Source organism: Myxocyprinus asiaticus, chromosome 13 (assembly GCF_019703515.2).
Source record: "Myxocyprinus asiaticus isolate MX2 ecotype Aquarium Trade chromosome 13, UBuf_Myxa_2, whole genome shotgun sequence".
In the NCBI taxonomy this organism is placed as follows: domain Eukaryota; kingdom Metazoa; phylum Chordata; class Actinopteri; order Cypriniformes; family Catostomidae; genus Myxocyprinus; species Myxocyprinus asiaticus.
The window spans coordinates 26,342,409-26,362,883 of NC_059356.1; the positions used below are offsets into that span (position 1 = coordinate 26,342,409).

Below are 20,475 nucleotides of genomic sequence, written 5' to 3' on the forward strand. Positions count from 1 at the left end.
GGAGTTCTTCTGTAACTATCTATATGGCATGATCTTGCGTCTGGGTAATGTCTTTATAGTTTTCCTAATCATAATCTTTATAATTGAGCGTAGGTTGGTTTTTGAATAATTAATGTCCTCAGGCTTATTACATGCTGTGCTTTTAACAGTGATGGCTCAGCAGTGTGATGTCTGTATTTTTTGCAGTGTTTAAAATTATAACAATGGAATCTTTTGACTGTTTTTTGTTTGTTGAAATTGAATTCTCTCTCTGATTGTTTTATCATGGAAACATTTTGTCAGGGAATGTGCAGGAGAAAAAATATATCAAAGGGTTTTGTCCAGTTTTCCAGAGGTCAGAGGAAATGTCCTATCAGTAAAGTCTATGTAATACCTTTTAGTGCCCAACCGATATTAGCCTTTCATCGATATATCGGCGTATGTTTACCGATATGTGCAAATATGAAAACTTTTTCTCAGAACTTGTAATGCAGAAAACAATGCTTGAATTGGTGTCATAACGTAGTTTGTCCAGCAGAGTGCACTCAGACTCCATTGTTTACAGAGCTGAGCTGACGATGGCTCTGCAGACAGGGCGGAGTAAAGTGGTGCGGTGTTAAGCGTTGCGGAGTTAAGTGGTGTCTTCTCGGTAAGTTGCTAACTAGTTTGTGAAATAAATATTGGAAAGTTAATAAACAATGATCCCATCATTTTCCCTTTTCAGTGTAACTAATATAATGTTAACTCTGTCCCTGACAACCACGTCACTCATGTTTATCACATCTGTTTGTTGTTAGCCAGCTATAGTTTGTCAGTGCAGTCAGTAATTTAGCAGATTGAAAGGTAAGCATCACAGCATCTTTTTGCAGCTCAACAGCCAACGGTGCGGTGGTGGGTTGTGTCTGAGTGTTGATTTCACGCTACGTTGTTACCTAGTTAGTGAGACGCAATGCGGGAAAGTAAACAACGTCCATCTTTTACTCTCCGTGACAACCTTATAGCTAACTAGCTAACCATGTAGCGACTTTCATTGTTGTCAGATAAGTGGAAGCTAATGTGTAAACATGTATTCACCAAACTGTTTTGTTCAGGATTCATATTTGGGACCTCCTTCAACCGAACAATTCCAGTCGTTGCATTTACAAAATGTAATAATTAAGTCTAGTTTTCCACCGTTGAAAGTTTCCCCTGAACTTGTATATTAGAATACGGTGTAACACTGCTGCCGCTGTTTATCTCTTGACTCGGCAGGTGTAAATGCTTCTTGTTTTACAACCTCTCCCTAATTGACTGGCAGTATTAAAATATAGAGCCCGACCGATATGGGATTGAGACCGATACCGATTTTAGAGAGGGAAAATTCCCCGATTACTGATATGGTGGCCGATATATTTAGTTTTTGAGCTGGAATGAAAACAGACCTTTGTGGATTTTTCAGATTTTTCACCGATATGACTATGCAAAGGTACTCAGAAGGCTGTTTTCTTAAATATTTTTATCAAAGAATATTTGACATCATTATTATTATTATACGTTGTCAACAAAGTCTAGAAATGAACACTGTGGAAATAAAGAATAAATAAAAATACAATAAATAGCTAAATAAACATCAGTACTGTTTAGTACGTCAATTGCTGACCATTAAAATAAAGAATAAATAAAAATAAATAGCTAAATAAAAATCAGTACTGTTTAGTGTCAGTCAAATGCTGACTATTTTAGTACTGCCGAGTCAAGATAAACAGCGGCAGCGGTTTTACACTGTATTCTGCTGTACAAGTTCAGGGGAAACTTTCAACAGTAGAAAACCAGACTTTTAAATATTACATTTTATAAGTGCAAAAACTGGAATTGTTCTGTTAAAGGGGTTACCAAACTGTGAATCCTGAACAAAACAGTTTGGTGAATACATGTTCACACATTAGCTTCCACTCAGCTGACAGCAATGAAAGTAGCTACGTGGTTAGCTATAAGCTCGTTGTCACGGAGAGTAAAAGATGGACGTTGTTTATTTTACTTTCCAGCATTGTGTCTCAACAACTAGGTAACAACACTGCGTGAGATCAACATTCACCACACACAATCCACCACCGCACCGTTGTCTGCTGAGCTGCAAAAAGATGCTCTGATGTTTATCTTTCAATCTGCTACATTACTGACTGCACTGACAAACTATAGCTGGCTAACAGCAAACAGACATGAGTGACATGATTGTCAGGGACAAGGTTAACGTTATATTAGTTATATTGAAAAGGGAAAATTATGGGGTCATTGTTTAAGTTTCCAGTATGTATTTAACAGACTAGTTAACAACTTAACGAGAAGAGACCGCTGAACTCCGCCCTATCTGCAGAGCCACCGTCAGCTCAGGGTCAGCTCTGTAAACAATGGAGTCGGAGCACGATCTGTTGGACAAACTACGCTATGACACCAATTCTAAATCATTGTTTTCTGCATTATATGTTCTGAAAAAACTTTTCATATCTGCGCACATCGGTAAAATATACGCAAATACAGATATATCGGTCGGGCAGTTTTAAAATAGTCAGCATTTGACTGATACTAAACAGTACTAATGTTTATTTAGCTATTTATTTTATTTGAATTTATTCTTTATTTTCTCAGGGTTCATTTCTAGAATTTGTTGAAAAAAAATATTTAAGAAATCAGCCTTCTGGGTACCTTTTGCATAGTCATATTGGTGCAAAATTGGTGCACAATCCACATAGAAAAAGTCTGTTTTCATTCCAGCTCAAACTGTAACTATATCGGCAACCATATCGGTAACTGGTGAATTTCCCCCCTCTAAAATCGGTATCGTCTCAAAAATCCCATATCGGTCGGGCTCTAATATCTTTCACATGCATGCATTTGATATGCAGCTCATGGCCTGGTCATCAGAGGATGTTGAAGAACTCAGAGAAATAACTGTTGCTTTTCTGTAATGTCAGATAAGAGGGACAATGTTCATGCATGACAGCTTGATTCTGATGGGTGTCTTCTCCATTGATATGTTTTGGTCCACTATGATCTGTTTTTCTTTCTGGTTAGATTGCCAAATTGACACTCATGCTAGTAAATATGGCATTCAATAGAAACACAACAAACAGGAAGGGGCATACTAATGAATGGTGTTTTTATTAAACTATGGACAACTGCCAAATCAAATCAATAAAAGTGATGTGATTTGACTTGATTTGCCTGAACTGAGCACTCTGGACTGGAATGAAATTGTTCTTTGTGGAAGGTGAACTGGAGTGGGTCCACTTTACAAGTGCCCCATCACGGACACGTCTTTGATTTGCAACTTTTCCCTCAGGCAGAGAGGAATAAATCAGTTACTCTGTCCGACTTCCTCACTTTTCACTGTTGTGTTGGAGTTGCTGGCATCTATTTGCAAAGCTATTGAATAGTTGGAAACCTTAAGTTAGAAGAAAGATGTTTTTTGCCTGTAATTGAAAACAGAGAGTGGACTATTGCTGACCAACTCTGGAGTCTCTGTAAAGTTTATTTTAAACTTTATATTTTAAAGTTTGTTTTTGTCCACTGAGACAGTGAAATATCTTGATCTTGTTAGATTTTTGTGAACTAAGTGCTTTGTAATTCTAAAGGCTAATATGAAGGAAAAAAACCATACAATTGAAAATGTAGTTGGATTCTCACTGATGATAATAAATTCTGCTCTTGTTGTTTGTAATGGCAGGGACTATGATTGGCTCTCATTACGTCAAGAATGCTAAATATTGTTCTGATAATGGCTTGGAAAGAGATTTGTTATTTGTATGGTTTCCATGTTGTTTAAAAACAAGTGGTGTTCTGATGTTCTCTGATCCAGGGAACAGCTAATCATCGGCTGCAGAACTGTGCGTTCACCTCTTCTTTCAGCCTTACATTGTGTTGTAGTGTTCACTGTCAGTCAGCTTGTCAGACTGTTATCTCCTCAAGCATGGAGTCTGTTTGTGGTGGAGGCCCCACAAACCTGTCAGTCAACACTGACCTGTCAGCAGTTTAGCGATGACTGACAGGAATCAGATCGAGGATTGCATTAGGGCTGCACCTAACGATTATTTTTTTTTTTTTTTTTTTTTTTTATCGATTAATCTAACGAATAATTTGCCAATTATTCTAAAGATATTTGATAATTATTACTTGATTAATACAACAATTAATCCAAAATAAATATAAAAAGCTTGTTTCATTAATATTTCAATATTTTATTAAATCATCTTCTCTTAAACACAAACAAATGTACAAGAAACAAAGTGTGCACTGCAGGGCATTATTCTGCAACAAAAAACAGTGTTACTATGAATGCAAACTTTAATACAGTGAAAGACACTCTATTAGCATAAGATAAATAAATAAATATATATATAAATACAAATTTCCAACATTCTTTTGAATGTCCATGTACTAAAATGAAATATTTCATGCCATGAGTGTACCTTCATTTATTATTACTATTATTTTGAATGGCCATGGAAAATGAAGCAATGTGATAACAATTTTACCTGGTCGCAAAAAGTAGTCCATTAATTTACCTGATGAACTTTCACCTTTTGCTGACCCTTTATGCTGCTTCTGATGTGTGCTTCTAAATCACTTGCACATTTATTAGCAACTGACACATAAGTGCCAGCTTTACATGTCATACATTCTGCTTCCCACGGATCTCGACGTGGACGAAAGCATGGGAATTTTTTGTGCAAATCTTCTGTAAATTTGCACTTTCTTTTGGGCGTTGTTTCCACTCAGCTGTCATTTGCTGCTACTGTCAAGCAACTGTTTGATGCCAAACACAACAGCACTTCGCGCGTTCGCGGAGAGATTGACAGGCAGGAATTTGGCCAATAGTTGCTGCAAACCTCTTATAATCGACCAATTGGTGTGGGAGAAGGCGGGACTTACAAAGAGGGGTTAAAGCAATGCAAATATGCGCACACACACAATGAAGTATTAGACCAGATGCACATCATAATGCAACAAAAGCCAAATCCCGGACATCTTAATATCTTAAAAGAGCCCATGAAATAAAAATGTGACTTTTGGCTTTTAGTCTGTGTTAGCTGTGAGGTCATCTGTATTCTTTCTTTTAGCAGATGAGTCATTGATTTAAAGATTGTCCAAAGTGATACAAATTTGAAATATTTTAAAAATCTAGTTTAAAAACCATGTAAAGTTTGTTGAAATGCAATCTATTTGTCCATGTTGGCTTCTTTTATATTTTTGAACAACTTTTAACTAAAGTTATTTAATGATTTTAAAAATGTCAAGTGAAGTAAAAGGCATTAAGATACTTTCCTTGCACTTTCAATACATGAGTGTACACAATTTAATCATTTTTTCACACATTCAAAATCAAGTTTTAACATTTTTCAAGGTAATTATGTATTTATTTACTTTTCTTTTGGTGTTTTCTTAGGTTATTCATTTTGACCTGCAAAATGTGCCTTTATAAAAATGTCAGATTATCTAAAAAATAAAACATAGTCATAAGAGTCTAAAGGAGTAATATATATATATAATTTTTTTTTTCTTTTTTTTTTTTTTTTTCATAACAGAATGGGGCTCCTGCATAACCTGACTTCGATTTGGTGGACAGAAGTTTTTCAAATTTGAATAATATTAAAAAATAAAATGATTTCATTGATAATGTTTTTTAATAATAATAAAAGATTGCAAACTACATATGACAACATGTCCTTTAAGAATTGCAGTATAATATATATAATATATATTATTTATTTATTTATTTTTCTGGATGGTTGCAGCACTTGTTACAGATATTTTGTACTTCAAACCTTAGAATTATTTTTTTATTAAATTATTTTGTACTCTCTGGATGGTTAGAAAAACCTTTTTTATTTATTTGTTTTATTTTTATTTTTTTTATTATTCTGACTAAGACAACTATTTTTTTTATTTATTTTTTTATTTTCAATGCGTTTTCAATAACTTGATAGATCCAGACCAAAAATATTGACTACTCTTGTCCACAGTGGTGTATACAAATTTCTGTCCAATCAGATGCTCTCTAGTTTGAGAATGTCCATCCCCCAGTGGTGTGTGTGTGTGTGTGTGTGTGTGTGTTTAGAAATAGAAATATATCTATGTTCAGAGGGGGTGTTCTCATTTATGCTGTGTGCTGTACACCCCCTCTGAACATAAAGATATATTTCTATTACTAAATTATTTCTATTATAATTAATGCAGAGATGACAAAATCGAAATGTATCAAACATACTTAACTAAATCAAAATATATGTTATCAATATCTGTAAAATAATTAAATTAGGCAGCTTTGCTGAAAGGGTTGCAAAAATGAATAATTTGAATAATTTCACCCTTGAATAATTTCAAAAAGTGTGCAATATTTTAGTACTTAGAAAGTCCTCCATAACATTTAAATACTGCTCTGACCCTTCTTGACATCAAGTGTACAAGTTTATGACATATTGTCATGTCTATCCTCTTCCACTCCTGGAGGATGACCTCCTTGAGTACTCTGATGTTTAATGGAGAGTCATGCTCGACTTGCACCCCATAGGTGCTCAAACAGGGTTGAGATTGGGTAACATACTATTTTGTTTAGGAATGTAGCAGTGGCTTTGGAATAATGTTTAGGGTCATTGTCATGGTAAAAAAGTGCCTGACAGCCCAGGGTAAGGAGAGAGGGTCGCATCTTCTCTTAAGATTTTGCTGAACATCTGTGAATTCATGATGCCATTAAAGTACAATTCCCCCACACCTTCAGCCCTCATAAATCTCTGTATAAGAACTTTACCACCACTGTGCATCACTGTGAGTACCATGCACTTGCCACTGTACTCCTCCCAGTGTGACGCCATGCATTTTGGATTCCATCAAATCAAAAAAAAAAAAGAAAAAAAGACTTTGGGCTCATGAGACAAGCTTATAGATTCTCAAAGGTCTGCACCTTTATCAGTATGGGCCTTGGCAAAGGCTAAACAAGTTTTTTTTTTTTTTTTTTTTTATGCTTTGGGTTCAGTGGTGCCTTCTTTGCATAGTGTGTCTTACTATGTGATATGAAACAGTGACATTTTGGCTTCCCACAACATTTGCCAGCTCTGAGGCATATGCTTGGCGATTCATAGCAAAAATCACTCATCATGAGGTGAAAGCTTACAGTGACAGTCTGAACATTTCAGGAATCTTGTCAAGTTTTGAATATCTATCACTTTTACAACTGTGTTTTGACTTAATAGTGACTTGCTAATACTCTTGTACTATTGTCCCCTTTTGTGCAATTAAATCATATTCTTTCTTCATTTACTTGACATTTCTCCCATGTGGTTCATTTGTTGTCAGCATTAAGTCTGAGAGTAATTCAGTGGGATAAGTAAAACGTTTACGCTTTAACCAACTATGTCTATTTGATTGTGATGGTTCAAAAGAATAATGCTGACCAATGTCCCTCAACTAGCAGCAGAAAACATTTTAAGTTTTATATTGTAACTTTCAGGAGGGCATACTCATTTTTGCAACATAGCCTTTTTTTTTTTTTTTTTTTTTTTTTTTTTGGAAGTCATGATTTGTTTATTAGTGATATTAGTTTCATTAGTATCTGATAAACACCAAATATATCTTAAAGAGAATTTAAGTTTCAGAGGGGGTGTCTTCATTTATCTTGTATACTGTATATGTACACTCACTGAGCACTTTATTAGGAACACTATGGTCCTAATAAAGTGCCCAACGTGGTCTTCTTCTGCTCTTCTGCTCACTACAATTGTACAGAGTAGTTATCTGAGTTAACAGCCCTTCTGTCAACTCGAACCAGTCTGGCCATTCTCTGTTGACCTCTCTCATCAACAAGGTTTTTCTGTCCGCAGAACTGCCGCTCACTGGATGTTTTTGGTTTTGGCACCATTCTGAGTAAACTCTAGAGATTGTTGTGCGTGAAAATCCCAGGAATTACAGAAATACTCAAACCAGCCCATCTGGCACCAACAATCATGCCACGGTCGAAATCACTAAGATCACATTTTCCCCCATTCTGATGATTGATCTGAGCATAATCTGAAGCTCCTGACCCATATCTGCATGATTTTATCCATTGCATTGCTGCTACACGTTTGACTGATTAGATAATCGCATGATTAAGCAGGTGTACAGGTGTACTTAAAGTGGTCGGTGAGTGTTTGTATAAAATATATATATATATATATATATATATATATAATATATATAAACTCAGCAAAAAAAAGAAACATCCCTTTTTCAGGACATTGTATTTTAAAGATAATTTTGTAAAATTCAAATAACTTTACAGATCTTTTTTTAAAGGGTTTAAACAATGTTCTCCATGCTTGTTCAATGAACCATAAAAAAATTAATGAACATGCACCTGTGGAACGGTCGTTAAGACACTAACAGCTTACAGACAGTAGGCAATTAAGGTCAAAGTTATAAAAACTTAGGACACTAAAGAGACCTCTCTACTGACTCTGAAAAACACCAAAAGAAAGATGCCCAGGGTCCCTGCTCATCTGCGTGAACATGCCCTAGGCATGCTGCATGGAGGCATGAGGACTGCAGATGTGGCCAGGGCAATAAATTGCAATGTCCATACTGCGAGACGCCTAAGACAATGCTACAGGGAGACAGGAAGAACAGCTGATCGCCCTCGCAGTGGCAGACCACGTGTAACAACACCTGCACAGGATCGGTACATCCGAATATCACACCTGCGGGACAGGTACAGGATGGCAACAACAACTGCCCGAGTTACACCAGGAACGCACAATCCCTCCATCAGACTGTCTGCAGTAGGCTGAGAGAGGCTGGACTGAGGGCTTGTAGGCCTGTTGTAAGGCAGGTCCTTACCAGACATCACTGGCAACAACATCGCCTATCGGCACAAACCCACCTTTGCTGGACCAGACAGGACTGGCAAAAAGTGCTCTTCACTGACGAGTCATGGTTTTGTCTCACCAGGGGTGATGGTCGGACTCGAGTTTATCGTCAAAGGAATGAGCGTTACACCAAGGCCTGTACTCTGGAGCGGGATCGATTTGGAGGTGGAGGGTCAGTCATGGTTTGAAGCGGTGTGTCACAGCATCATCGGGCTGAGCTTGTTGTCATTGCAGGCAATCTCAACGCTGAGCGTTACAGGGAAGACATCCTCCTCCCTCATGTGGTACCCTTCCTGCAGGCTCATCCTGACATGACCCTCCATCATGACAATGCCACCAGCCATACTGCTCATTTTGTGCGTGATTTCCTGCAAGACAGGAATTTCAGTGTTCTGCCATGGCCAGCGAAGAGCCCGGATCTCAATCCCACTGAGCACGTCTGGGACCTGTTGGATGTGAGGGTGAGGGCTAGGGCCATTCCCCCCAGAAATGTCCAGGAACTTGCAAGTGCCTTGGTGGAAGAGTGGGGTAACCTCTCACAGCAAGAACTGGCAAATCTGGTGCAGTCCATGAGGAGGAGATGCACAGCAGTACTTAATGCAGCTTGTGGCCATACCAGATACTGACTGTTTGATTTTTACACCCCCCCCCAACCCCCCCCCCCCCCCCGTTCAGGGACACATTATTCCATTTCTGTTAGTCACATGTCTGTGAAACTTGTTCATTTTATGTCTTAGTTGTTGAATGTTATGTTCATGCAAATACACATGTTAAGTTTGCTGAAAATAAAAGCAGTTGAAAGTGAGAGGATGTTTCATTTTTGCTGAGTTATATAAGTAAGTGCCTTTCAAAATGTCCTTCCAGAACTTGTTTCAATCAGAAATACATCAACACAGAAATCTGCTCTTGTGCACAAAGATAATTTCAATGGATCTTTAAGTTGCTCAGTTTCAATGGTCTAATAAATTTCTGTTGAGATGTAATCTATACATGCTGGCTGTAATATTCCATCATAGCCTTTATTTGGAGTGCTCACCCAAAGGTAATGTGATTTTAATGTCTTCCAGCTGTTTTGCTAATATGTCAAGGCATTGTAATGCCCAGGCTAATGGTACTGGAGATTTATGGGGTCACTCTGCATGTGCGCAGGCACCTGTGTTCAGAGCTCCTATTATGTGCATGGATTCCCATTCTGTAGGACAGGCTGTGGGGTCAGTTTACTTTACTGAATTGTACGATATCACTCCGGAAAAATGTCACACATGGTCCTGGATGAAGGGGAAATCATGGATTCCTAGGTCAGCTTGTTTCTTTGTTTTGCCTCTGGATTTCAAGGGTTTCTAATGTTTCACAGTGTTGGGTGACTGTGTTATTCCATTGTATATTGTAGCCGATCCAAGAGGTAAGAACAGAGGGGAAGAAAAAATGTGTCATAGGCAAACATTTGTACAAAACACAGTTCTGAAGAACTTGCAGTTCATTACAGAGTAATCTGTACTTGGCAAACTCAACAAACTGGCATGATGGGTTCTTCTAGGCAATCCCATTTCCTGTAATAATTTTAAATTACTTGACAGGTTCATTGATGTTAAAACCCAATATTTGTGTCTGACCAGCATTTGTGGTGTTTGTGAATTCCTTTGTCAATACAGGTGGACCTTTTCGTAACTTCCAGCTATTGTGAAGAACACTGCTTGATTGAGGGTATTAAGATGCCGGACATCACTGTGAGCCTAAGAGGATCACTTCCAAATCCTCCTAAGGGCAGGTTTGGGGAAACAAATGAATGCACAGTGAATGCTCTTTTCTAGAGCTGCATGGTGTGGATTCAAAGATCCCATCTGTTGAAACTACTGCTTCACATTAAGCTCTCAACAGACTAGAGAGACTTTGCATAATGAGGTCCCCCAGTAGCTCTGTGTGGAGTTTCACATGGAAAACTTTGAATAACAACTTATCTTAAATGCATTTTGTAGTTGTTATTTTATTTTATATAGTTGACACTTTCCTTGATGTATGCCACTGTGTTTTGATTATTTTTGCTTGTTTATTCAAGAGCTATAACACAAATGCGATGATAGTGAAAATTTTATTTTGGAGGGTAAAATTCACAAAATATATATATTATAATGTAGCAGGGTTTTAAACAAGGTGTTTGAAAACATGGAAAATCTCTGAAAACACACATGTGCTATTGGACTTTTGACTCCAAAACGTATCCTTAATGAGATGTAGCCCTTTTGACAACTTCCCAGTGTGACAACTAGCCTTGGCCTCCCCTATAATATATTTATGTTACAGTTTATTATATTTGTTATACCTTTTATTGATAGTGGAAAAAGAGGGCTCAGAGATTACTTTTAAATACACCCTCAGGTCAGGCTTTTGTAAAGCCCAAAGGACTTTTTCAGTCTGTGCATTCATCAACTTGTATTTACCCAGGTGGTGGATTTTGGGGTGGCTACCAAGCAGTGGAATGTGAAGGAGAATGTGATTGACCTGCCTGAATGGAAAGGAGGAGGGGACACAAACAGTTTTAAATGTCTGAAAGGGAATGAGGAACTGAGGAAGTGGTCTGACCATTAGAGGTCGAAGCTAGGTGTGTCTCCTAATTGGATACAGTATAACTGCAGTATAAACAGTGTGGTGAGAAAAGTATGAATCCCTATTCATACAGCCTTGTTCATATGACTAGTCAGGAAAAAGACCATTGCCGGCATGCCTAACAGGCTGCATGCCTGCCAACTATTTGTAAAAAACTGAATTATCAGTCTGAGGAGAGAGAGCTAGATCAGTTTTTCTTGGGTGTTACTCTTCATCAAACATAAGCTGCCTGAACACTGAAGAAGTTACTCCTCTTCAAGGTAAGTGTGAGAGTGTTGTTAGGGGGTACAGGGAGTTGCCCTTACATCTATCAAATTGCTCCATAGTTGGATTGTCAATCAAGGTTTGCAAACTAAACGAAGTCATGGTTATTATCTCTATCCAACACACTATAATCCACGACATAAAAACCTTAATCCAACATACAAACCCTCCGTAAGCTGTATCATTACTATGCCTCCAGTACATGAGCAGTATTAAATTGTCTTGGGACAAACCAATAAGGAAATTATTATCCCGGACGATCCCCCATTAATGTTACAAACCCTTTTAGATCTAGGGGAATTAGGGTGCAACATTTAAAACACTGTGCATGTACTGGGAAGCAATCACACAAACGAGTTTAATAAAAGGTAAAGTATCAGTATTTATTATAGAGAATAATGGGAGAAAAATTAACCTATAATAAGTATTTACATAAATTTACAAATATACATCTTTGAACCAAGCAAAAATTATAATCACAAAAGGAATGGGGAAAAGAGAAAAGAACTTGGACCGTGCCAAATCAAAGAAATAAAGCAATAACCAATCTTAATAAAAAGAAAATAAACACTCCTAATCTAACCCAACAATTAAACTTCACAAGAAACCCGAATCAAAAGAAAATCTTCAGTGCCAAAGCGCCCTAAATAAACTACTCTCACTATAACCCAAAAATACAAGGGATGGCACGCGTCACTCACCTAGTGTTCTAACCCAATTGAAACCTCAGTGTGGCACATGTATATCACGTGATATCTTACCTGTCCTTTTTCTTTTCCCCGTTTAATAACATCAGTTTTACAACCAGATAGCCAACAAATGGATAAATTATCACAAAGAAAAAAAAAGGAACGAGTGAGCCGTCATACTAAGGGATCAAAGAACACAGACTTTACCATAAACATTAACAATGATCAAAATGATACAATTACAACAGGTGCACAAGCATGAGTCAAACAAAGAAAATCATCCCGTTTTCCATGCAGGCGCTCTCTTTTATACACTCATAGCTCGCCCTCATTGGTGGAGACACGCGATGTCATCAATATGCATCCCCAAGATTGACAGATGAATGAGCCAATTAAATACCCATGCCAACCTGCTGAAAACGAAAGTGAAGAGCGAGAGACAGAGGGAGAGAGAAAATAACACTCCAAAACACGTGTCACACTTATCACATGGGACGTAACACTCCTCCCCATAAGAATAAACATACCATGTTTATTATAAGCAGACTTACAAAGCTACAATCTAGCTAGAACGTCAGCTAACACATTCTCCGTCCCTTTCTTATGTCTAATCCAGGTTATATCCCTGAACCACCAACGACCAACGCATAAGACATTGATTCTTATTGTACATCCTTGCAAGAAAAACAAGAGGGTTATGGTCTGTAAAAACGACTATAGGTACATTCGAAGAGCCAAGATAAACTTCAAAGAATTGCAGAGCTAATAAAGGAGCCAAAGTCTCTTTCTCAATAACAGAGTCATTTCTTTGTTTATTGAACTTTTTGGAAAAGTAACAAATTGGATGATCTACTCCCGCATCACCTTCTTGTAAAAGCACTGCCCCAGCTCCCATAGAACTTGCATCTACTTCCAGTTTAAAAGGATGTTCAAAATTTGGAGCAGCCAAGACGGGAGTACTGTACAACAAAGCTTTCACACTTCAAATGCATTTTGACAATCATCAGACCAGATGAAAGAATTAGCAGTGCTAAGCAAATTTGTTAAGGGAGTAACCACCGTAGAAAAGTTTTTACCGAAACTACGATAGTAGCCTACCATACCCAGAAAACGTTGTAATTCTCTCCATTAAGTAGGCACGGGAAATTCTGTAATGGCAGTAACCTTAGCCTCCACAGGTTTTACCTGCCCTCCCCCCACTTCTTTACCCAGGTAAGTCACACTCGCCTTACCAAAGACACACTTAGCTAGGTTGAGCGTCAACGAAACCTTCTCTAAATGCTCAAACACTGTACAAAAGAGTTTCAGATGTTCTGTCCACTCAGTTGAATATAGTACAAGATCATCCAGATAAGCATTACAATGAGGAACCCCAGCTAACACTGTTTGGATTAATCTTTGAAAGGTGGCAGGTGCCTTTCGTAACCCGTACGCCATCACGTGATATTGCATAAAACAATCCGGAGTTATGAAAGCAGAGATGTCAGAAGCGCGAGGGGTTAGTGGGAACTGCCAGTACCCTTTTAATAAATCTAACTTGCTGACAAACTCGGCTGATCCTAAATTGTCAATGCAATCTTCCATTCTAGGAAGTGGGTAACAGTCAGGCACTGTAACTGCATTTACACGACGATAGTCCGTGCAAAAACGAAACGAACAATCAGGCTTGTGCACTAAAAGGCAAGGAGAACTCCAGGGGCTACTACTATGTTTAGCTAACCCATTCTCCAACAGATACTCCGTTTCTTGTTTCATAATAGATCTCTTAACAACATTAACCCGGTGTAAGGGGGTTTAGTGGAAAGGAGGAGGCGAGAACCGGCTTGACAACTTAAATAATAATTTATTAACCAAGAACACAACCAAAAACACACAACTAAAAACACAGCACAGCTGCCTGCAATTCTCTCTCTCTCGAACTGTCGTCCCCGGCCGCCTTTATCCCTCGCGCGCCCCATCAGGCTGATTGGGGACCGGGTGTGTCTCATTCCAGCCCGGCCCCGCCCTCCTCGGCTCTACACTCGGTATGCATGTTGTTTAATAGGAGATGCTCCATCAACATGAATATCATGCTGTATCACTGTAGTTTGTGACGGAACATCTCCAAATAAAGATGGAAAATCAGTGACAACAACGACAATGTCCTGCATCTGATCATCAGGTAAATGAGTGAGATATGTCGGTAAATTCTTCAAAATTTCTGAGTTTTCTGTATTTTGCAGAACTACATCATCATCATCTGCACCAACCTCCATTTAAAATTGGTTGTACTTCACAAGTCAAAGCCACAGAAGAGTCCATGGGCCCTACGGTCACCTCAGTAGATCTGCCCTCTGAATTTTCTCTGGTGTGGTAAGCCTTCAGCATATTAATATGACAGACGTGCATCTGGCGCTTTCTATCTGGAATTCGAATGACATAATCGGTCTCACAAATTTTCTTTACCACCACATATAGTCCAGAGAAATGGGCTTATAGTGCAGAACCCTGAATGGGCAACAATACTAATACTTCATCACCAGGTTGAAAAGAACGAGACAGCTTTCACATCATATAGTTTCTTCATTCCAGACTGAACAGTCGCCAAAGATTTTTGTGCAAAACGGCAAGCATAATGTAATCGTTCCCGAAAACGACAGACAATCTTAAATATGCATCTCTGAACCCGAACCAACTTCCAACATTTTCTCTTTGAGAATTTTGAGTGGTCTTCTAACAGTGTGTCCAAACACCAGTTCAGCTGGACTAAAACCCAGGGACTCCTGCACGGCCTCTCGCACTGCAAATAACACCAGAGGAACACCCTCATACCAATCATTTCCAGTTTCCATGCAGTATTTTCTGAGCATAGATTTTCCCTGGCTTTCAGGATAAGCACTTGACACTCTGTGTTCAATAGATAGTGATTTTAAAACTTGTGCAAAAAGTCGTGACGGAAAATTGGTTCCCTGGGCAGTTTGTTCAACCCTGGGTAGACTGAATGTAGAAAAAAATTTAAGTAACGTTTTTACAATTACAGAAGCCATGATTTTTCTCAACGGAATGGCCTCGGGAAACCGAGTAGCTCTGCACATGTCCGACACCGTCGACAAGCACCTGTTCAAACGCTTCACCCACTACAGGGATAGGTGAAAGAGGAGCGGGTGGAATCAGCCGATTCGGTTTTCCCAGCAAATGTGGCAAGTACGACAAAATCTAGCAACATCTCTTTTTAATCCTGGCCAAAAAAAAAAATGTCTGAGAATGCGATTATATGTCTTCGTCACTCCCAGATGACCAGATAGTGCATGTTCATGCGCCAAGGATAGAATATATTGACGATACTCACTAGGGACAACGATTTGATAGACAACATTCCAGTCTAAATCTGTGTCAGCCACATAGCTCCATTTTCGCATCAACAGTCCAGCATCTACAAAGTATGCAATGTTTCTGTTCTCAACAGTCTCCGATCTAACAACATTAGAGAAACATTTACTTAAGGTCTGATCCTTCTTTTGTGCCGCAATAATCTTCTCACGAGTTATAGGCAATTTTAAAAACTTGGAATCATCGAGTGCACTCTCTAGACCTTTTAAACTAGACTTTTTCTCTGACTCAGCCTTAGTTATTTCTTCACCAACCAGATTCTGCACCATAAAAGTATCTGCCAGATCAACATTATCAATCTTTTTCTTTGAGTGTGCGCGAGTGATTTTGCACACAGAAAATACCTCCGGATAATCTCTAGCTAACTCGTCAGAAGTTAGACACATATTTGGTGCATCCATCCAGCATAGGCATGACATTACCCCCAGCCAAGTCATTCCCCAAAATGAAAGTTATTCCTTTCACCAGAAGCGAAGGTCGTACACCAACCTGCACAAAGCCTGTAACGAGCGCACTCTTTAAGTACAATGTAAAGGGACCTTAACCACTCCCATTTCTAAACCTCGCACAAAAACACTTGAGCCACAATATGATTCGGCTGACAATGGTAAAACATCTGCTAAGACAAAAGATTGATTTGCTCCTGTGTCTTTTAAAATCTGTATTTCTTTTTGATCATTTCCATCATCAGATAATGAAATAAAGCCTGTCGTCACAAAAGGTTTATAACTCACATCAGGAACATCCTCCTCCTCTGCTGAACTAAATAGTTCGGTATAATGTACAGCGTTTAACAAGCCAACACTTTTCGTCTGCACTGTTTGTTGTTTTCGTTTTAAAGTGTTACAGTCTGCAATTAAATGACCCTGCTTATGGCAATAAAAACACTCCCGAACTTCTTTAGATGACGAAGAAATGACTTTCGTTCGAGGAGATTGATCAGAAACAGGAGAGGATTTAACTACTACGCTCCTATCTGTGCGTGAAGAAAATAGAGTCTTTTGCATAAGGACAAATTCGTCTGCCAAAACAGCAGCTTATGACAGCGATGATACTTTTTGTTCATTCAAATAGATCACAACACGTTCTGGTAGACAACCTTTGAAATCTTCAAGCAAGATTAGCTCTCTGTGATGCAAAGTCATCAACTTGCGTGACACCATTTATCAAGCAGATTACTTTTCTCTCGAGCGAACTCTACAAAAGTAGAATTCAAAATTTTTTTATGATTTCGGAACCTCTGCCGGAGGAACTAATTAATACGCACGGAGAATTGCCAGCTTTACAGCCTAATATTTTAAGCTCTCCTCTACAGGTAAAGTTGAAAAGATCTCTTGTGCCTTACCTACCAACCTGCATTGAAGTAAAACAGTCCATACTACTTTTGGCCAAGAGAGCGAAGTCGCAATACGTTCAAAGGCGCTAAAATAGGAGTTAACCTCTGTTTCCCTGAAATGAGGTACTAACGTGATATATTTACCAACATCAAATGTGTTCGTTACTGAACTTGAAACTGCTACTGCGGGAGCACTCGTGACTTGAGGGGGAACGGGCTGCGCGGCTGCACCGCCAATAATTTTCATAGCTTCTAGCTCTAGCTGTCGCATCTTCACTTGCTTCTCCGCCTCAGTCTCAAGAATGTGTATCTTAAGACGCAAATCCAATTCTGCCTGTCGGGTATGAGCTTTTTCCTGAGCTTCCATCTGTAAATGAGCTAGATGCACTTTTTAACCTCATTTTTATTCGGGTTTCTTGTGAAGTTTAATTGTTGGGTTAGATTAGGAGTGTTTATTTTATTTTTGCTTGGTTCAAAGTTGTATATTTGTACATTTATGTAAATACTTATTATTGGTTATTTTTTCTCCCATTATTCTCCATAAAAATAAATACTGATACTTTACCTTATATTAAACTCGTTTGTGTGATTGCTTCCCAGTACATGCACAGTGTTTTAAATGTTGCACCCTAATTCCCCTAGATCTAAAAGGGTTTGTAACACATACTAATAGGGGTTTTGTTTGTTTTTTGCTTTGTGGGGTTGTGTTTCAATGGAATGCTAACAAAAGGAAGCTCGGAGTGCATACTTGTCAGCAAGTTTGTACAAGGAGGTGTTTAATTGGACTGGAATGAATAACAGAATTGATGCTAGGAAAGAGCCATAAATTAGAGGAATAACTGAATGGGAAACAAAAAGAATATTTTCATGAGGAATGATGATAGTAGTGCAACAACTAATTGATACAATCGTTAATGACATAATTGACAACAAATTTCATTATCAATTATTCGGATATGTACGCCGTGCACAGAGAAGCACCATCAGTGATGTTACTGTACACGTTTGCATGCAGAAACTCATTAGAAAAATGGCTGAAATGAAAGCAGAAAGCAGAAATAAAACAACTCATGTTGTCCGACGCACAGGATCACTTTGAACACTTCAGTGAAGATCAAGCCACCTCTTGTTAACTCTTAGATTTGCCTTTTTTTTTTTTTTTTTTTTTGTGGTTTTGTTTTGCTGCATCGAAACTGTGGACAAAGTTGTTTTGTTTTGTCTTCAGTGAAAAACTACATCCTATTTATACTGTAGTTTTTATATTTTAAACCCTTTTTACACAATATATTAAAAAAATATAAGAAATCAAATTTGGCCTTTATTTGATTAATTGATTACTTGAAGTAATCGACTTAATCATTCATCAAAATAATCATTAGTTGCAGCACTAAGATAATAGTGTTACCTATACATTAAGAAAATAATTTGGGTGGTTGGCAGGTAGGCAGGTTCTTTGTCCTTGGCTCCTTGGCTTTGTCCTTGGTCTTTACACTTTTCTTATTCTCTCAGAAGCCCTCCTTTAACCCCTTTTATCACCATCCAGGTGAGAAATGCACATCTCTTCTCACTGGTTCAGTCTTGCCGCCTTGTCAACTGATCACATTTTCTAGACGTATCAGTTACTGTTCAAAACAGGTTACTGTCCTGACGGTTGCCCTGACTTACCTGTAATGTAATGTAACAGTAGAGGTTTGAGTCTCTTGGGATGAGTTGATCTTTTGTAAAGCAAGGAATCCAGAGGCTGTGGGTTTGTTGGCTGGGTGCCCTTACAGGGCGGAGAGGAACCTTCAGGCATTCTTAACTGCACAGAGCCCTGAGAGCTGCCAGTGGGTCAAGTTACTGCATTTGAGAGTGTTAAATGGCTTTTTATACTGGAAGCACCCACTGACCCTTGGGGCTTGCTTTGGGGCTGCAAGCTTTGTGATGGGTCCACTAAATAGCTGCTCTTTCCACAGTGAGGGTTCGTTGAATTCTGTTTAGCTTTGTGGAACAGCCCATTAAAGAGGAGGTTGTGTTTTGCCAACATTTCCTTGCATCATCTTCCTGAATTAAGAAAGTTGTGCAAAAATCCAATCAAATTCATCCCCGCATGGATCAACATTACTGTGGATTGTCAAATTGTTGTCATCAAAATGTAACATTATTTTAGTTAACCAGCACTTTGTCTTGTCTGTTGGTGTTGTTTTAATCAAAACAAGAGGGTCTCATCACTGAATGGTCTCACACAAAGGAAGTGGCCTTTTCTTATTAAGGTTGTTGTAGAGATCTGGTTTTTCATATCTAGTTCTTGTGAAGTCCTATTTCAATGTCCCATGTAATATGATCTTGCTGCATAGAGGTAAAACTGAAACTGAAATTTGAAAAGTAAAATGCTTTTTGCTTGAAATTCATGTAGAGATGTTACCTAGATTAGTAGTGATTATCCACACGTGTTTTTGAGAAATCTTTTTGATGTCTTTTAAAAGGTTAGTTCACCAAAAAATTAAAATTCAGTAATTTACTCACCCTTATGTTGCTCTAAACCAATATGGCTTTATTCTGTGAAACACAAAAGATGTTTGACCAAATGTTAGCCTCAGTCACTATTGACTTTTATTGCAATCTTTTGTCATGCAGTTACAGTGAATGGTAACTGAAGCTAACATTGTGCCCCTCTCCTTTTGTGTTCCATGGAAGACATACGGTTTGGAATGACATGAGTATGAGTAAAGCCAAGCGTACACTACACGACTTAACGTTGGCACTCTGCAACTCAGTCTTGTTTTTCATCGTGCTGGTGCATACAATATAGGACTGTAGTGTCTCAACCACACCATCATTCGTCCCCAACTGAGGCTATGTGTGCACTGGTATTGCGATGCGTTTTGGGTGATCTGATCACAAGTGTACAAGCGAATTCTGAGTTATTTTAGTGCGGTACCTGTAACTGAGATTCTAGTGTGCATGCTGCGCATATCTGTGGTCCTTATTGTGCATGTTCATCGTATGGTTATTTCCCTTTAAATCCGCACGTAACTGACGAAAAACCGGTCGTTACAGCTGCCTTCAATGTCGTCCTGTTTCAAATGTATCGCCCAAAATGCATCAGAATGGTTCTGGCCCGTTATTGTGCCTATTGGCACCATTTACAATGGAAATGTTTTTTTTTTTAAAAAAGCTGTAAATAATAAAAACAGCGAGTAGGGAGATGTGGGTCATGTTTTATTTTATTGTACTTTTTTTTTTTTTTTTTGTCTACTGCAACCCAATACTTTGCTCTTTTTTAAGGAAATATTTTCTAATTTTATTTTTTGTCTTCTGCTTCCTAATACCTGGCCCTTCTCTTGTGCTCTCTCTATATTTAATTGGTTTTGGCTCC

At 38.4% G+C, this 20,475-nt stretch overlaps 1 protein-coding gene across 6 annotated transcripts in view; it reads left to right on the forward strand.

Annotated features, from left to right (window-relative positions):
• The window catches only part of LOC127450927 (septin-9-like), a 145,737-nt gene that overhangs the window by 93,639 nt on the left and 31,623 nt on the right, over positions 1-20,475 (forward strand). The gene's annotated exons all lie outside the window — the stretch shown is intronic.